Source organism: Podarcis liolepis (genome assembly GCF_965112155.1).
Source record: "Podarcis liolepis genome assembly, chromosome: 8".
NCBI classification, from domain to species: domain Eukaryota; kingdom Metazoa; phylum Chordata; class Lepidosauria; order Squamata; family Lacertidae; genus Podarcis; species Podarcis liolepis.
The window spans coordinates 59981484-59999165 of record NC_139560.1 but is presented as its reverse complement, the minus strand read 5'-3'; the positions used below and the strand labels follow the sequence as shown (position 1 = coordinate 59999165).

The window sequence follows — 17682 nt, the reverse complement described above, 5'->3', positions numbered from 1 at the left end:
AAGGAAAGCCGAGGCCCTTGCTGGCTCTTAATAATGGGACCACAGTTTCCATTCATCACCCCCCCACAGAACATTTTTCTTTTACGTATTTGTTTCACTACATTTATATTCCTCCTTCAAGGAACTCAAGACAGCTTTTACGCTGCCTCCCCTTTATTTTTATTTCCAGAGCAACCCTTTAAGGTGGGTGAGGCTGAGAGACAGCAATGTCTGGTCTGTGCTCACTCAGTGAGCTTCATGGCAGAGTGAGGATTTGAACTCAAGTCTTCCTGGCTTTCTCATAACATAACTTTTCTTAAAATAACTGAGCAGTAGTATTTTCCATTTATTTGGAATAACACCTTTGCAGCATTAATGGACACCAGGCGAAACACAATGCAATTTGCTTAAACCAGTTCACAGCAGCTACAAAGTTCCCTCAAATGCAACAGTCACATCTCAAAAAGTTGTTCAGGCATCCTTTTAGCAGGTAATAATGTGTTTGATCTTGTTCTTGTTTGGCAGGCTTCTTTGTTAAACCTGTTTGAGTAGTTCCCCAAACCCCTTCCCCTCCCCCTGCCCGGCAACAATTACGGTAGTTGTCTGTTTATTAAAACAAATCTAGTTTTGCAAATTACAAAGAACTTTCCTAGAATTATAGAACTAGAATGATAAAACTCTACGTGACCACCTTATGTTTATGACTGGAATAGATTAAGCAGATCAGGAGAAATGCTTAAATATATTTAATTTGTATACTGAATTATAAAAGGAAGACACCTTTGTTATGTTTTATAAGAGAGAATCCACAACCCACCATGGCCACAGACGTGAATAAACTCAAATCCTTGTGTTGTTGTTATTTATATAATATGGGTGAGTCACTACCTCTCATCCTAACCTATTTCACAGTGTTATTGTGGGGATTAATGTGTGCCATCTTAAACTACTTAGAGAAAAAAGGCAGGATATAAACGCAGTAAATAAAGTGGGCTGGGTGTCAGTTTACTACTGCTAATCTGCCCCTTTCAGGGTGGTCGCTTTTGGGGAGGGGCTGAGCTATGTGGATTGCTGGACTTTGGCCCTCATGTCCAGCCATAGCTGCGCCAGTGCTGTAAAATCACCTGTTGCCATTAGTCCCATGTTAGTGTGATTGGGATGCGGGTGGCGCTGTGGTCTAAACCACTGAGCCTCTTGGGCTTGCCGATCAAAAGGTTGGCGGTTTGAATCTGTGCAACAGGGTGAGCTCCTGTTCCTCTGTCCCAGCTACTGCCAACTTAGCAGTTCAATAGATACCGCTGCAGCGGAAAGGTAAATGGTGTTTCCCTGCGCTCTGGTTTATGCCATAGTGTTCCACTGTGCCAAAAGCGGTTTAGTCATGCTAGCCACATGACCCAGAAAGCTGTCTGTGGACAAACGCTGTCTCCCTCGGCCTGAAAGCGAGATGAGCGCCGCAACCCCATAGTCGCCTTTGACTGGACTTAACCGTCCCGGGGTCCTTTACCTTTACCTTTTTAGTGTGATTGCTGATCCTGTAGTTCTTTCAGTACTTGCTTCCAACACTGCTTGCACAGGTACTGATTTATAATCCACATTATAGCACCAGTCATGTCCACATGCCTCTTGGAAGATCTGCACATGACAGCATAGTGGGGTCATGCATTCATCTTCTCGAAGCATCTACACATACCCACTCAGTGTGTTCATATAGTGAGAAATGATCAGGGCTATATATATATTTCATACATCTTCCTACCAGAAGTTCTTTTTCTATGTGGGAAAAATGTTATGTTTTGAACCACCCCTGTGTCTTAACAGAAGCTTTCAGATGGAAAACGCTGACATGTAACTAATACTGACTGCCAAGAAATTACTCACAAGTAAGATTTTGGCATTGTGGGTTGCAATTCCTTCCTGGACTTTGAAATGCAAGGGGTGGTGGTGATTGCATAAATGACATTTAAAGGAATTGGCTTATATCTGAAGAAAAACAACACCCCCAAACAAATCAAGTTATCTGTGTCTCTTTTTGTGAGCAAATACAAGCACATAACAGCAGTATGTGCTGAAGAAGTTAGACATTTTCTCAGTGCGCCCCTCCCACACTGCCCAGTGGTACAGTTGAGACAACGGGGCTGTGGCTTGTGAAACCCTCCCCTGCTTCAGGCCAGTGTATATGGAGCAGGAGGGCCTGGTCTGGCCTACTCACGCTTGGCTTGCCTGACCAGGACTCCAGTGGGCATAACATACCTGCCAAGAGACCCGGAAAAAAATGGGACATCCTGTTTTTTTTGCTTGAGATCATGGCAGCCATTTTGGGTGCCACAATATCACATGTTCCCATGCCGTGCTCTCGCTTTTTGTGTTTTTTCTGGACTGCAATCTCACGCAGCTCCCCAAAACGTGTTTTTGACACCGCAGAAGATTGCGCCCTGTAAAAGAAATGCTTTTGGGGGGTCGAGAGTGCTGCGTGAGTCATGTGACGTGCCTGGGAACACTTCCCTGAAGATGCGTGTCCTGGTTTTCGATCAGAAAAAGTTGGACGGTATAGCATAGGTAAGTGGAAACCCTCTGAATCTTGACCCGCTGCAGGATTGTGTTCCTCTAGGACCAAATTGTTTGGGGTCATCTCTGCCTGAGGCAATACAATTCACTCTGCTTATGCTGGATATGTTGCAGTGAGGTTATTTTATCTGTGGATGCCTTAAGCCAGAGCTTTCCAAACTGTGTGTCGCAACACGTAAGTGTGTTGGTTGCCGTGTGCAGGTGTGTCGTGTGAATGTTCCTCATGCTGCTCCTGGGACTGGAAAGGGATTAGTTTAACCTCCGGTTTGCTAGTAAAACTGAATTACTGTGCCGCGAAATGATACAAAATTGAATTACTGTGTCGCAGTAAGCACCGCTTTGTAGGTCAAATTATTACTTGTGTTTAGTGCAGGATAGTAAGCAGATGCCAAAAGTAAGCATGCAACTTAAGAAGACTGTGCACTGTCCTTTGTAAAACACTGTATCTACAGAGATCCAGTGGAACCTGAGCAAAAATTAAGCTGTGGCAGCCAAAGGAAAAGGAAAAGGTCTGTATTTCAGTACAAGTGAAAGTATCTGTGATCCACCCGCCCTGCTTGTTTTGAATCTGCTATCTTAATCTCAGGAATGTAGCATTTTGGTATTGGGTGTGAGGTACAACATTCCAAAGGGATTATTCTTATTAGGCTTCATCCTTTGTTCTGAACTGTGGAGAAGCAAGTTTGCCACTAATCATTAGCGGAGCTAGGCACTGATACACACCTATATTTTGTACTGCATATCCGTGCAGACCGGAAACTAGATTTTCCACCCAGAAAGCAAATATGTGTTGTGTGAGTATGCAGTGTACAGTGGTACCTCGGGTTAAGTACTTAATTCATTCCGGAGGTCCGTTCTTAACCTGAAACTGTTCTTAACCTGAAGCACCACTTTAGCTAATGGGGCCTCCTGCTGCCGCTGCGCCACTGGAGCACGATTTCTGTTCTCATCCTGAAGCAAAGTTCTTAACCTGAGGTACTATTTCTGGTTTAGCGGAGTCTGTAACCTGAAGTGTATGTAACCTGAAGCGTATGTAACCTGAGGTACCACTGTATGTAGCAAACTCTTCTGTTATGCCCAGTGTAGAACATGTGGTCAAAATGTGCTGCTTTGCACCCAAATGGAGAAAAGAGTGTTAAGGGGGGTATATGTGAAAGGTCTTAAGTTCTTATGGAGATGTTTAGTGGGCAATGAGCCTCTGTATCATTCCCACCCAAGCAAATGGGCAAGGGCTATAGCTCAGTAGTAGAGCACATGCTTTTCTTGCAGAAGGTCCCAGGTTCAGTCCTTGGCTTTTTTGGATAGGGTGGGAAAAGACTTCTGCCTGAACCTTTGAAGATCTTCTGAACTGGACCGATGACTTAACTCATAAGGCAGGATCCAATGCTTCTGGCAAAGGAGCTACTAGTAAACTAGCCAGATAGCAAGGAAGCTTCACAGTTAGTAGGCCATCATCTTGACCCCTTGAAGAGCTCCCATGCCAATTTTCCAATGACTTCCAGAAAATTCAACAGGACAAATCAAACAGATTGTAATCTGGAATACATTTAAGATGGGGCAAAATCTGCCTTTCTCCCTAGCTTCTGAGCTCACCAGGGTCAGATCCAGCCCGTACCACAGTGGTGCATCCCAGAGCAGCCCTTTATATTCTCCATTAAGTGAGCAGCTGAGATTCCAAAAAAGAATAATAATAATGAAAGACTGCACTCAAATACAGTCCTATAGTTGAGCTGAAGTCCATCTACTATCTCTGACATTGAGCTGTCTTGCTTTCATTGTCAGGTACCACAAATAAGTGTAATGAGATTTTTTGAAAATGAGATATCAGAAGTAAAGATTGGCAAGATTTTGCTGTTTCCTGGTAGCTGTTTTGTGTGTGTGGAGGGGGGTTGTACATTTATGCTGTCAAATGCTGAAAAATAGAACTGCTGAGTGTCAGAGCACCATGACTCACTTGTACTGAAGCTGAAATGCACTGCACAAGAAAGTACATTTCGGCTCTTCCAAAATAGCTTACATTATTGTTTTCATGAATGGCACCAGGTTCTGGAAGGCTGTATGAAGGCGCTGATGTAGGTCGCCTTTGAACTACCTTTCTCAGGAGGCTCTGTAACATACAGGAACACCCCCTCAATATACCCACCCAGTCCATCCTACTGATGAATATTTTGCTAGTTGGATGTACTACTGAAATATAATCCCCATCATCCCTCGTCATTGGCCGGGGTGGCTGATGGGAGTTGGAGTCCAAAACATCTGGCTAGCACCAGATGGATAGGCTATCTTAATAGTGTAAGATTATTGTTTCCTGTTACATTATCAGGGGTCCCTAGTCTGTCTAAAATTCTTTTCAATATGTGACAATTTGCAGGAGTCGTCCAGGCTTACATTTATATTAGTTTTGTTTGGGCCAAGATATAATAATTGACACAGTTTGAGATACATTCTGAAGTAATATTTAAAAGTTGGGATCAAATCAATGCTCATACTGAAATATGGTCAGCAATATGCATAAAGTTATATTGTAATGTCATTTAGAGAGGTGTAGATGTGTATGTAGGACGCGGGTGGCGCTGTGGGTTAAACCACAGAGCCTAGGACTTGCCGATCAGAAGGTCGGCAGTTTGAATCCCTGTGACGGGGTGAGCTCCCGTTGCTCACTCCCTGCTCCTGCCAACCTAGCAGTTCGAAAGCACGTCAAAGTGCAAGTAGATAAATAGGTACCACTCTGGCGGGAAGGTAAACGGCGTTTCCGTGCGCTGCTCTGGTTCACCAGAAGCGGCTTAGTCATGCTGGCCACATGACTCAGAAGCTGTACGCCGGCTCCCTCAGCCAATAAAGCGAGATGAGCGCCGCAACCCCAGAATCAGTCACGACTGGACCTAATGGTCAGGGGTCCCTTTACCTTTTAGATGTGTACTATTTAAATCTGAAGTATGGAGCAAGCAACAAGTGGAAACTCTACTGCATTTTAATGTGAAACTATTTTTACACCTTAGCATTGAAGTGAAGGGACGCGTGCTTAATTCACTTAATTTAAGTGCTGTAATAAAGGGGCAGCAAAAAACATCTGAAGGCATTGGTCCCAAGAAGCTGACATCTGTGATCTGAGAGTATTTCCTCTCCCCTGATTACAGGACTGTGTGTTTGTTCTTTATTACAGTGAAAATGATCTGTTTGCCCAACTCTGTCTTCCTGATCTTCCAGTTTTCAGTGCAATGTGTGCAATGTAACTTGACTGCCTAGAATTGTTGCAACGTTAGGTAGGTCATTAAGGCATGTAATTAATTGTAAAAAGATAGCATCACTTTCGGCACAAAGCCAAAGCCAGAAAGTTATAGGCATATACAGTGGTACCTTGGGTTGCACACGCTTCAGGTTACATACGCTTCAGGTTACAGACTCTGCTAACCTAGAAATATTACCTCAGGTTAAGAACTTTGGTTCAGGATGAGAACAGAAATCGCGTGGCGGCGGCGCAGCAGCAGCAGCGGGAGACCCCATTAGCTAAAGTGGTGCTTCAGGTTAAGAACAGTTTCAGTTTAAGAACAGACCTCCGGAATGAATTAAGTACGTAACCAGAGGTACCACTGTAATCTGAGGACTATTCAAATTTCTGAACATGGCTAATAATAACCTGTTACGATTTAAACTGCCCAACCCTGGTATTGATTCTGCATACTTTTCTTTGCTGGATTCATTTGCCCTTATTCCCAAGAACAATTAGAACTGTAGCCTAATTGTACTGCTGTTTGTACAACCCTTACAGAGATAACTAGCTGCCCTAAATCTGAAACAAAACAAAATGCTAAATGCTTCCATATTATGCTTTCTGAAACTGAAATGCTTTGGAATGAGTTAAAATGGTGTCTAGGAAAAGGTTTTAAGTCCTTTTGAGAATTTACAGTGACCATGTGGAAAGTTGACTTCCTGCACATAATCTGTGAATCTACCACTCCTTTTTCTGTTTGCAAAATACTGAAAAAACACACACACACTGAGAGAAAACATACAGTGATGCACAGGTGGGTTCTCTGTTTCCAGTCAACACATGAGAGAGGGGAAAGAAGAATCACACATCCCTCTTCATGGGTTTATTTATGTATTTATATATTATGTATTCAAAGCCATTTCTAAACAGCTTAATGTTTTCAAAATCTCTTTAGTAGTGCATGCTATGTACACTGTAAAAATATCCATGTGACTTGCGTTAAGTGTAGAATAACAATATTTTGAATATGGGTATGCAACTGGGTGTTTGATTTGGAGGTCGTCTTGAAATGTCACAGCCTTCTTCAGAAATAATTAAATAAACACATGAGGAGGACGAGCAGGAGAAGCAGAGATGAGCGAACTAGCTCCTGCCCATTGCTGTTTTTGTTGCGCTCCAACTTGCGGAGGGTAATATCACCTATATATGTTTTGGAATGAATAGAGAAGGCACCCTTGGAGCTGCCTTTGCCAGCCTGGGACTCCAGATGCTTTGAACTAAGGCCAGGGCTGATAGAAACCATAGTTCTAGATATCTGGAAGCAGGCGGATTGGAGAAGGGGAATGGCAGCCAGGTGGGAGGGCAGAGCTAATGTGTTGTCCCCCCACCCCTTCTGTGCTTGCTTGACTCTTGATGGTGAGACTTGAAGAGAGCTAAAGACATAATGCAATGAGGGTGGTTTTTGTTCAAGAAATTGCAAGTTTCCTTGCATTTCAGGATCTCTATGAGGCACCTGTATTGGGGTTTAGGAAGACATGCAAAATTTGTGTTCTTTTTAATTAATAAATAATTTGTAAGGCACATATTTAATTGGCCAAATGCCTCTTGATAATAGGCGTACAGTTTGACCTGCTTTTGCTGTATGAAAGCATTCCCTCTCTTTGAAGATGGATGTTAACACCCTTCCTTTCTTGGTCAGCTCTAATTCATGGCTTGAAATGATCCAAAACTATTAGCTATACCAGTCTGAAATACACTAAAAGACATACGCTTGCATATAGTGATGGAATAAATGCTATATTTAAGGTTTAAGCAATTTGTAGCTAGTATATGTCTGGTAAGATCTACATTTTAGAACTATGTGACCTGATTACACAATCCTGAATAGAAGGCTTCTCTTTAATCTTAGGCTGCAACCCAATATTATACACACCTCCCTGTTTGGTAGAACATCACATTGGAGTTTACTTCTGAACTGACCTTTATAGGATTACACAGTTAGCTGGTTGGATTACATATGTATTCATCTAAAACCAAATTGGATGAGGCTGCTCCCAAGACCATCTTTGTGCTCTTTTTTTTAACCTATCATGTGGCAAGCACCCCCAGAATGACCTGGGTGAATGGTTGCAAGGGATGGACTATTCTTAAATCAGTGTTAATCACTTTACTTTTACAAAGTGATTAAAGGTTCTTAAGTATTTGTACAGCATCTTAAAAAGCAGAGACATCGCCTTGCCAACAAAGGTCCATATAGTTAAAGCCATGGTTTTCCCAGTAGTGATGTATGGAAGTGAGATCTGGACCATAAAGAAGGCTGATCGCCGAAGAATTGATGCTTTTGAATTATGGTGCTGGAGGAGACTCTTGAGAGTCCCATGGACTGCAAGAAGATCAAACCTATCCATTCTTAAGGAAATCAGCCCTGAGTGCTCACTGGAAGGACAGATCCTGAAGCTAAGGCTCCAATACTTTGGCCACCTCATGAGAAGAGAAGACTCCCTGGAAAAGAACCTGATGCTGGGAAAGATGGAGGGCACAAGGAGAAGGGGAAAACAGAGGATGAGATGGTTGGATGGTGTTCTTGAAGCTACCAGCATGAGTCTGACCAAACTGCGGGAGGCAGTGGAAGACAGGAGTGCCTGGTGTGCCCTGTCCATGGGGTCACAAAGAGTCAGACACAACTAAACAACAACAACAACAAGTATTTGTACAACTATTTTGTGAAATGGATTAGTCAGGCTACTTGATGCGGTTGAGCTGGTGCCTGAATCAATCTCTTCGAAGTCCAGAAGCTCAGTCGTTGAACCTTTTGGGACATCTATTTACAGATTGTTCAATGCCCCACCACCTATCAGATCTCAGTTTTAACACATGTGGTCAGTGATGGCATTTGACACATAATATATATTTGTTTAAGGGCTATGCTGAGCTAGTTCAGAGCTAACAGAGCTATCTACATTAAAAAGTTATTTCCTTTTCTTCATTGTGTGGACTTCAGCGACATTGGATTGTTCATTTCATTCATCTTAACTATTTTTACTTATCTTATTTTATTTATCTATATCAGGTGAAGGAAATGTTTAGAGGAGGAAAAACCCACCAGTAACTTCTGTACAGTATTTGCTTCTGGTATGGGAGAATGAGAGATACCTGTGGTGACATGGTTTGTTGCATTCCTTCTCATATTGAAGAGCCCATGTTATCACTGAAGCTTCTTAAAAGAGTTTTATTAAATTCTGTTTGATAGGCTATATTCACAGCTGAACACCTTACATAAGATAGCTTAATTATGGTTTAGCTCAAGGGGATAATTAAAACTTCAAGTCTGCAGATCAAGACTGATACGTGAATAAAAGTAGACTGATTGTGATTTTTCTGGTAGCATGCTGAAATGAATCTTATATTTCAGGAGGTATCGGATAGCAAAGCAAGGATATAAAAAAACTGCATATAGAACCCCTGGGTTGTAACACAAAACGCCACTTCTTAATCTTCTTCATTCCTTACAAAAAAATCACTCTCTTGTCTCCCCATGCCAGTGGCCTCATGCAGCACATACATTCAGCATGAATTCATTTCCTTGTCAGTCCTTAGACTCTCTCTTCTCTTTTTCTTCCTTCTCCTTAACCTCCTCCTCACAACCCAACCTACATTCCTCAGGAATTCCCCTTCATGCACAATTTGTAATCTCTTTCCCTTTCTGGCTCCTGGACTCCTTTTACTAGAGTATGCAGCTTGGGGTGGTTGCAAAGGACAAGCCTCTGAGACAGTGTCATAGGTGACACAAAAAAGCTCCTTTAATCTGGCCTCGTGCTATTCCACAACTTGCAATTATCACCAATCCAGCACAGGGCGATGAGAAATTTGCTGTACATTCTAGACAAAAAATTGATTTGATCCTTACTTTTGTATAGTATAGTAGGTTACATTTTGCCTCTGGCTGCACCAACTACTGCCATCTGGTTCCCACAGAGTTGTCCATGGGGGAATGCTGCCTCATGCTAAACAAAGATTTTCCCACCCTGGTTTTTTTTTAATAAAAAAACCTTATGTGATATAGTAGTATAAACACCAACAATTGGGAAACACTGGCCTGCGAGCGCTCCAGTTGGAGAAAAGCCTTTACCAAAGGTGTCATGGACTTTGAAGATGCTCAAACTCAGGACGAAAGGGATAAACGTGCTAATCTTCCTCGGCTAGGAGTGATTGCCAAATAAGAATGTGTGTGTGTGTGTGTGTGTGTGTGTATATACATATAACATACCACCACCCCTTTTCCAGTTACAGCCAGATTTGCCCTCCAGTGCCATATTTTGAGGAGTGTGCTCTAATTTTTTGCCATTATCCAAAGTAGTTTCCCTCCTACTATTCCCAGATTTTGAGGCAATTCTTAAAACAGAAGTATTAAAAAAAATACTACCACCATATCATATAGATGAAGTGCGCAATCAATCATTTTCTCCCTGTCTCTGGATGGGGTTGCCACCTCCCCCCCCCATTGGGTTCCTGTACCTTTAAACAGATCTGTCACAAGCAGAAATTAAACAGGTGCAGACCTTTAAGGCACCGCTGTTGTTTTTCTGCCTCTCCTGCAGCTGTTAAAGGCACAGGAGCCTGCTGGAAATGAAAGGTAACAATCCTAAGCTGGCTATACGTGGCTTTCTGCCATATGAACAATATTGTGTGCATCTATCTGTATTTGAATATTTAGCCACACCTAAAACTGGGAGGTTGGGGCGATCACTCTCCTGCGTTTATCCACTCGGAGTTCAGCAAGAAGTTGTTCATTTTAACAGCAAAGGAAGTTGTGCTATGTAGCATCTGGGTTCCTGGAGGGTTAAAAACAATCACCTGCGTTTGAAATGAGACTTGGAAGTAGGAAGTGTTGCTGTGGCTTGAGCTTCCTGTATAAATAAGTGTAGCTTTCTTACAGCTACTGCATATGTGCTCGACGTGCATTTTAAGAAATAATGGCAACATGCTCTTAATAGCTGGGAGGAGATTATTCTTCGGAGCGACGAGACGGTTGAGAGATGAGCCTTGCTCCAGATCTATAACGTGTGAAGCTTTCAGATGCTGGGAGCAGGAAGGAAGCGGCGAGAAATGAAACGCGTTTCTTCAGACTCTGAGCTTTTGCTGGCGGTGACATGTCTCGGAGGCGCTGAAGTGTGAGTGAAGCTATTGAAAAGTCAAACGTTTGGGAGCGAATCCTGCTCTCTTTTGGCAAGGTATGCTGGGACGATCTGCATTTCTTTATAGCGGGGGCAATTAAGTAAGGGCTGTCGTTTTCCTTTCCAGTTCCTAAAGAGGACAAGGAGGTGAAACCCAATCATTTTGGGTACTTGGTTTTTTTTTTAAACATACACAGCCAGCACTGTAGTTCATCTGAGGCAAAAATGGGTTTCTTAGAAATTAAATGCCATTTAACTGCAGTAACTTATGCACTTTCTTTGCTAGGGGTGGTGAACTATGTTGGTTTTATCAGTATAGCTTTGCAGAAATAAATGCTCACTTGTGTGGGAAAAACACTGAAAAGTCTTTAAGATGATTTCAAACCAAGTGATCATTTTAAATTTGTTCACTCCTAATGGAAACTTCAATTCTGTTCTTTAAATAAAAGGACGATCTGAAAGATGCTAAGGAGAGGATCTATTTGAAAAGATACATACTTTTTGTTTGTGTCATGTAATTTGCAGCACAAGTCCATAAATACCTTGCATGGTGGAACTATGTCTGACTATAGAGACATAGTTTTTTGTTTTCTCTAATTGTTTTTTTTAAAAAAATAATATTTATTAATTTTCAACAATTTAAACACAACACTACAAAAAACCAAAGAAAAACAATACAACAATACAATACCGTACAAAAAACACTACACAACACTAACACAAACAATTAACAAAACAAAACAAAAACCATTCAAAACACAATCCAATTTCAATATCTTATCTTTCATTCACATGTTTCCACGACCTCCTCACACCTCCCTTTTTGTCTTCCACTTCTATTAATTGTTTCAGCAATTCCTCTCCATCTTCCTCTATTTTCTATCCTATAATTATCTTAACACATTCTAACCTTATTTTTCCCTTTAATACCCTATTAATCTATCTATACCTAATTCCTTATAACATTTCTACTAAAGCCATATAACTTCATTCCAACATTTTTCCAACATTCATTGTTTTCTCTAATTGTTTTTAAACTTCAGGAATAACATACAGAATATACATATTTTTAGTTCCTATTGTAGTTTTACTATTCTAGGCAGAAAATGAAAGCCACATGCTTATGTGTCTGCATATTTATAGTAATTTTGGATACAGTGTCTTGTTCCATCATCTTAGTGTGAAGTGCCTTTTGCACTTTTCCTGTGAATGACTGTTGCTTTAAGAGTTTGCTTCACAGAGTGTAAGTCAGTTATAATGCCCTGAACTCCAGTTAAATATCTTGGAAGGTTTAAAGAAATGGTGTAGTATGATTTCTCTGCCTTAATATGTGCCAGATATATTTCTGAAGATGCGGCTTCAGTATCTGTGAAGTTGTGGGGATCTACTATTGTGGAATTTCTGTTCTTCTTTATGCCACGTTCACCTTAGCTGATAAACTGGGAATAAATGCAACACATGGGAAGAGGAGAATGATTATCATGCCTGATGGACTTACACCTGCAGGGACTAGGAGGTCTACACCCATAGGATCTGAATGTATGATTCCTATTTTCCTTTCCTGCAGGGTACAGGATATGTGTTCATAGCCTATGTCAGGTTTCCTCAAACTCGGCCCTCCAGATGTTTTGTGACTACAGTTCCCATCATCCCTGACCACTGGGATCATGGGAGTTCTAGGCCAAAAACATCTGGAGGGCCGAGTTTGAGGAAGCCTGGCCTATGTGCATTGGAGGTATGCTTGTTTGGACTTTTGCACATAAATTAGTATCGGTGTCTGAGGTTCAGAGGCAGGATCTGCAGGTGTAAGCCCCATCCTGGCTTCCATGTGTACATGTATATTGAGCTTGGACACTTGTACAGGACTCTGAGTGGATACAGTCATGGAATCATAGAATCGTAGAGTTGGAAGGGACCCCAATGGTCTCGGCTAAAGCATCCATGAAAGATGGCCATCCAACCTCTGCTTAGAAACCTCCAAGGAAGGAGAGCTCCCAACCTCCTGAGGGAGGGCCTTCCACTGTCGAACAGTTCTTACTGTCAGAAAGTTCTGCCTGATGTGTATTCAGAATCTCCTTTCTTGTAACTTGAAGCCATTGGTTCGAGTCCTTACCCCTCCAGAGCAGGAGAAAACAAGCTTGTTCCCTCTTCCATGTGACAGCCCTTTAGATATTTGAAGATGGCTGTTGTATCTCCTCTGTTTCCTCTTTTCCAAGCTAAACACACCCAGCTCCTTCAACCGTCCCTCATAAGTCATGTTGCTTGGGCAGCAATCCCTTTTTAAGCTGAATGCTGTGGGTTTGGAGTTGTGATGAAGAGCGGCTGTTTCCATTGGGTGGCTTGAGCAAAGTTTGAGCAAATGATGTGACAAAGTTTCTGCCAGTTACACTTTACAACATATCCAAAAGGTTTTCTAATAGCATCCTCTTTCACTGTCGATTCAGCTTCTTTTTATTCTGCAAGCAACCTAAAGAAAGCTGGGCATGACTTCTGTGATTGCTTCCCCCAAAGTCTTTATTCATCAGGTGAAACCTTTGCTCTGAGCTTGTTTACCTATGTTTGGTGCTCTGAATGGAGCGGGCTCTTAAACTTGTGGTGCATTTCTGTTCTTCTAATAATCTGATAGCTAGAGTCAGAGGAGCTCTGGTTCTCTACTCTGTCTCCAGAACGACCAGCATTATGTTCTTCATTTCTAAACTGAGCTCTTGGGGATGTGTCACTTAGTGGGTTTTCCCATTAACTACTTTGGGCAGTGAGTGTCTTGTCTTCTCCTCACCTCAGAATGAACTTCTGGTTTCCTGGAGCCTTGTTTTCAGTGGAAGGATGCCAGAGTTAGTCAGTAGGTACCAAACCACATGGTGACCAGAGTGAAACCACAAGGCGAAGCAACACGATGAAACCACAAGGTGCAGGTACATTAAGGGCTTTAGTACACTCAGACCTGAAACTCTGCCCCTTTCTTGGCAAACAGCATGCTGATATTATGTGGCATGCGAAAGGTGCTGATCTTGGTTCCCAGTCAAGTTAAATGAGCTGGAATTGAGAATTGGATCAGGTTTGCCAATTGTATATATCAGAGCTGGATAGCTTTTCTTTTCTTTTCTTTCTTTGGTACTGTAATTTTATGTTGTGAACCACCGTGAGATCTATGGGTATAGGGCAGTATACAAACAAACAAATTGTGATGGTGGTGGGAAGAGTTCAGTCCTCCCTCTACCTCCCAACCCCTCCAGCAGAATTAAGTTATAGGATGAGTAAAGGGGAACATGGCAGAAGGCCATTGGGAGGACTAGACAAGAATTGCTTCCGGGAGCCACAGAGTAACCATGATAACTGGAAGACATGCCTGGATGCCCCTTTGCATACGAGCAATAAACCTGAAATGGTCTGCACCACCTTTCCTGGCTGCGCCCTTTTACAACCACGAGAGAAACTTGCTCTGTTTTTAAAAAGGAAAGTTGATAGCCTTGTTATTTTTTCTAAAAAAACCCCTCCCAGTTCTACTGTTTGCTCTATTGCTTGCTCACCTAGTTTATAAAGTTGCTAGGTTGGTCCTGTATATATGCCTCTGAGCACTGGACTTTGGCATCTTTGGGAGAACATTGTCTACGTTTTGAAAATAAACTGTAGTAGGCAAATAAAGAGAAGCCTGATGCCTTGACCATAGCCAAGAAGGCAGGTGTTCTTAGCAAGGAATGCATTCAGTGGCAACAAGCTCTTAATCTGTACTGACTGAAATTTAGTAGAACACCAGAGTTTCTGACTGTAAAGATTGACTCCTACCAAAAATGCAATTTTTGAGTGCTATTGAATCACTGGGGTAAGGTTACAGCATTTACAAGCGTTTACTTATCTGCCAGTGCCAAATACCTTTGTTCTGAGTTTTCATTGTCTTTGTGTTGCACATTAGCTGGGCCTTGCGTTAACAAGATATCATCATCATCACAATAATCATTTTAAATTTATACCCCGCCTTTTCCCCTGACAGGGACTCAAGGCAGCTTACGGATAGAAAATAATTAAAACATAGGAGGGAAAATCATTAAAAACAATTAAACATAGATAGAATTAAAAACTATCCATCCATCTACATAGCATATAGATATTTACAGTAAAACCCACATTAAAGGTAAAGGGTAAAGGGACCCCGACCATTAGGTCCATTCGTGACCGACTCTGGGGTTGCGGCGCTCATCTTGCTCTATAGGCCAAGGGAGTTTATCCACAGACAGCTTCCATGTCATGTGGCCAGCATGACTAAGCCGCTTCTGGCGAACCAGAGCAGCGCACGGAAAAGCCGTTTACCTTCCCGCCAGAGCGGTACCTATTTATCTACTTGCACTTGACGTGCTTTTGAACTGCTAGTTTAGCAGGGGTAGGGACCGAGCAATGGGAGCTCACCCCATCACAGGGATTCAAACCGCCGACCTTCTAATCGGCAAGTCCTAGGCTCTGTGGTTTAACCCACAGCGCCACCCACATTACCAGCTACATAATACGAAATTGATATTGCTGAACATTGCCAAACTTGGGCACACCTTCTTGTTTTTATGTATTCCAATGCGCACAATTTCTGTGGTTTCATGGGAATAGCTTGATGTGTGTGTGTGTGGGGGGGGGGAGAGAGAGAGAGAGAGAGAGAGGGCGGCGGGGGTGTGTGTGTCTCTTCCAAATTTCATGTGATTACTAGGACCCTAAGCTGAAGCTCCAATGACCACAATAAAAACAACCAAGAAATGCAGGAAGGAACCAATATAAGCAGAGTAACATGCAAAGTTTAGAGAAACTAAATTCCTTTATTCTGTTTGGGTCCTTTTTCTGTAAACAGGATCTTTAACTGTAGCAGCATTGTTACTTTTTGCTTTCTAGAACAGTAGTTGTATTGGTGTGTTGGACCACAAAAATCCCTTGTATGCTTACTTGGGAGAGTAAACTCACTAGGGTGGGAAAGACCCCCAGCTGAAATCCTGGAGAAGTACTGCCAGTCATTATAGACAGTACTGAGATTGATGGACTAATGGTCCCGTGCAGTATAGAAAGTTGGAAGGGACCCCAAGGGTCATCTAGTCCAACTCCCTGCAATGCAAGAATCACAGCTAAGGAATCCCTGGCAGGTGGCCATCCAACATCTGTTTAGGAATCTCCAATGAAGGAGAACCAACCACCTTCTGATGTAGTCCATTCCACTGTTGAACAGCTCTTACCATCAGAAAGTTCTTCCCAATGTTTAATTGGAATTTCCTTTCTTGTAATTTGAATCCATTGGTTCAAATCTTGCCTTCTGGAGCTGCAGAAGACAAGCTTTCTTCATCTTCCACACGACATCCCTTCAGGTATTTGAAGACTGCTATCATATCACCTCTCAGTGTTCTCTCTTCCAGGTGAAACATACCAAACCCCTCAACTGTTCCTCATAAGGCTTGGTTTCCAGACCCTTGATCATCTTGGTTGTCCTCCTCTGCATGTGTTCTAGCTTGTCAATATCCTCCTTAAACTGTGGTGTCCAGAACTGGATGCAGTACAGGTGGGGTCCAATCAAGGCCGAATAGAGCAGCACTATTATTTCCCTTGAGCTGGCCACTAGATGTTTGTTGATGCATCTTAGAATTGCATTAGCTTTTTTTCTGCTGCATCAGATTCATGTTAAGCTTGTGGTTTACTAAGATCCCTAGATCCCTTTTTTACATCTACTGCAGTCAAGCCAGGTGTCCCTCATCCTATATATGTCCATCAGATTACTCCTGCCTTACAAATGTAGAACCTTACATTTGTCCCTATTGAAATTCATTTTGTCAGTAGAAGGCAGATTTACATGTTCTAAATCAAGTAGGGTTTATGTCTAAAATAATATATTTATACCATATATTTAAATATGTATACAGTGGTACCTTGGTTTAAGAACAGGCCTTAAACTGTTTCAGTTTAAGAACTCTGCAAAACCGGAAGTAGTGTCCTGGTTTGCGAACTTTACCTTGGTCTAAGAATGGAAGCCGAACGGTGGAAGGGCACCGGTGGCGGGAGAGCCCTTGTTAGGGAAAGCATGCCTCAGTTTAAGAACAGTTTCGGTTTAAGAACGGACTTCCGGAACGGATTAAATTCATAAACCGAGGTACCACTGTATTATGATATATATATTCATGTTATATTTAAATAAATACCTCTAAGAAAATCTACACGGGGTTGGAAATTCTAATTTGAGATACTCACTGTGGAAAAATTGAAGCAGGGTGGCTGTTATTCCAGATTAGTTAATCTAGAGCACTTTTGTCTCTGTCTCCACACATTGTTGGCTCTTACTCTGCCCACCATTGTCTTGTGACCCTCAACAGAGTATTATTACCCTCAAGAGAATTCAGACCTTGACAGAAAGAACTTTTTGCTCTAAGCTTTTTTCTGGGGACATTGGATTTTGATATCTGCAAGATTTGGCACTGACAAGTGGATGGCCTTGCACATGTTTCTGCCTCCTCACTAGGTGTCCTTGCTTTCAGAAAACCTGGTCCTCATGTTATACAATATTTTTTGTTCCATACCCTTCAGTTATCTCCACTGCTCATTCCACTGAAGTTGCATCAAGGCTCTTTTTAATGGAGGCAAGCTTCCAGATTACTGCGGAGGTCTTTACATGGCTTTTGAGATGACAAAGTAAGGCAGGTTCCTTTGTGCCTTTTTGAGGAAGGAGGAAATGGTGATCAGAGTGAGGCACGACCACAATGCAGCCTTATTTTTTACAAACTAAAAATGAAAGCGCTG

The 17682-nt window shown here is 42.1% G+C and overlaps 1 protein-coding gene across 4 annotated transcripts in view; it reads left to right on the top strand.

Annotated features, from left to right (window-relative positions):
- The window catches only part of RNF144B (ring finger protein 144B), an 82279-nt gene that overhangs the window by 17929 nt on the left and 46668 nt on the right, over window positions 1-17682 (top strand). The window contains exon 1 of one of the 4 annotated variants that reach the window (XM_083518888.1): window positions 10477-10986. The exons of 2 other annotated variants lie outside the window; for them this stretch is intronic. The gene's annotated coding sequence lies outside the window, so the exon portion shown is untranslated. Of the gene's footprint in view, window positions 1-10476; window positions 10987-17682 lie in introns of those variants that run through there. One more of the 4 variants, XM_083518887.1, reaches the window with a different exon arrangement.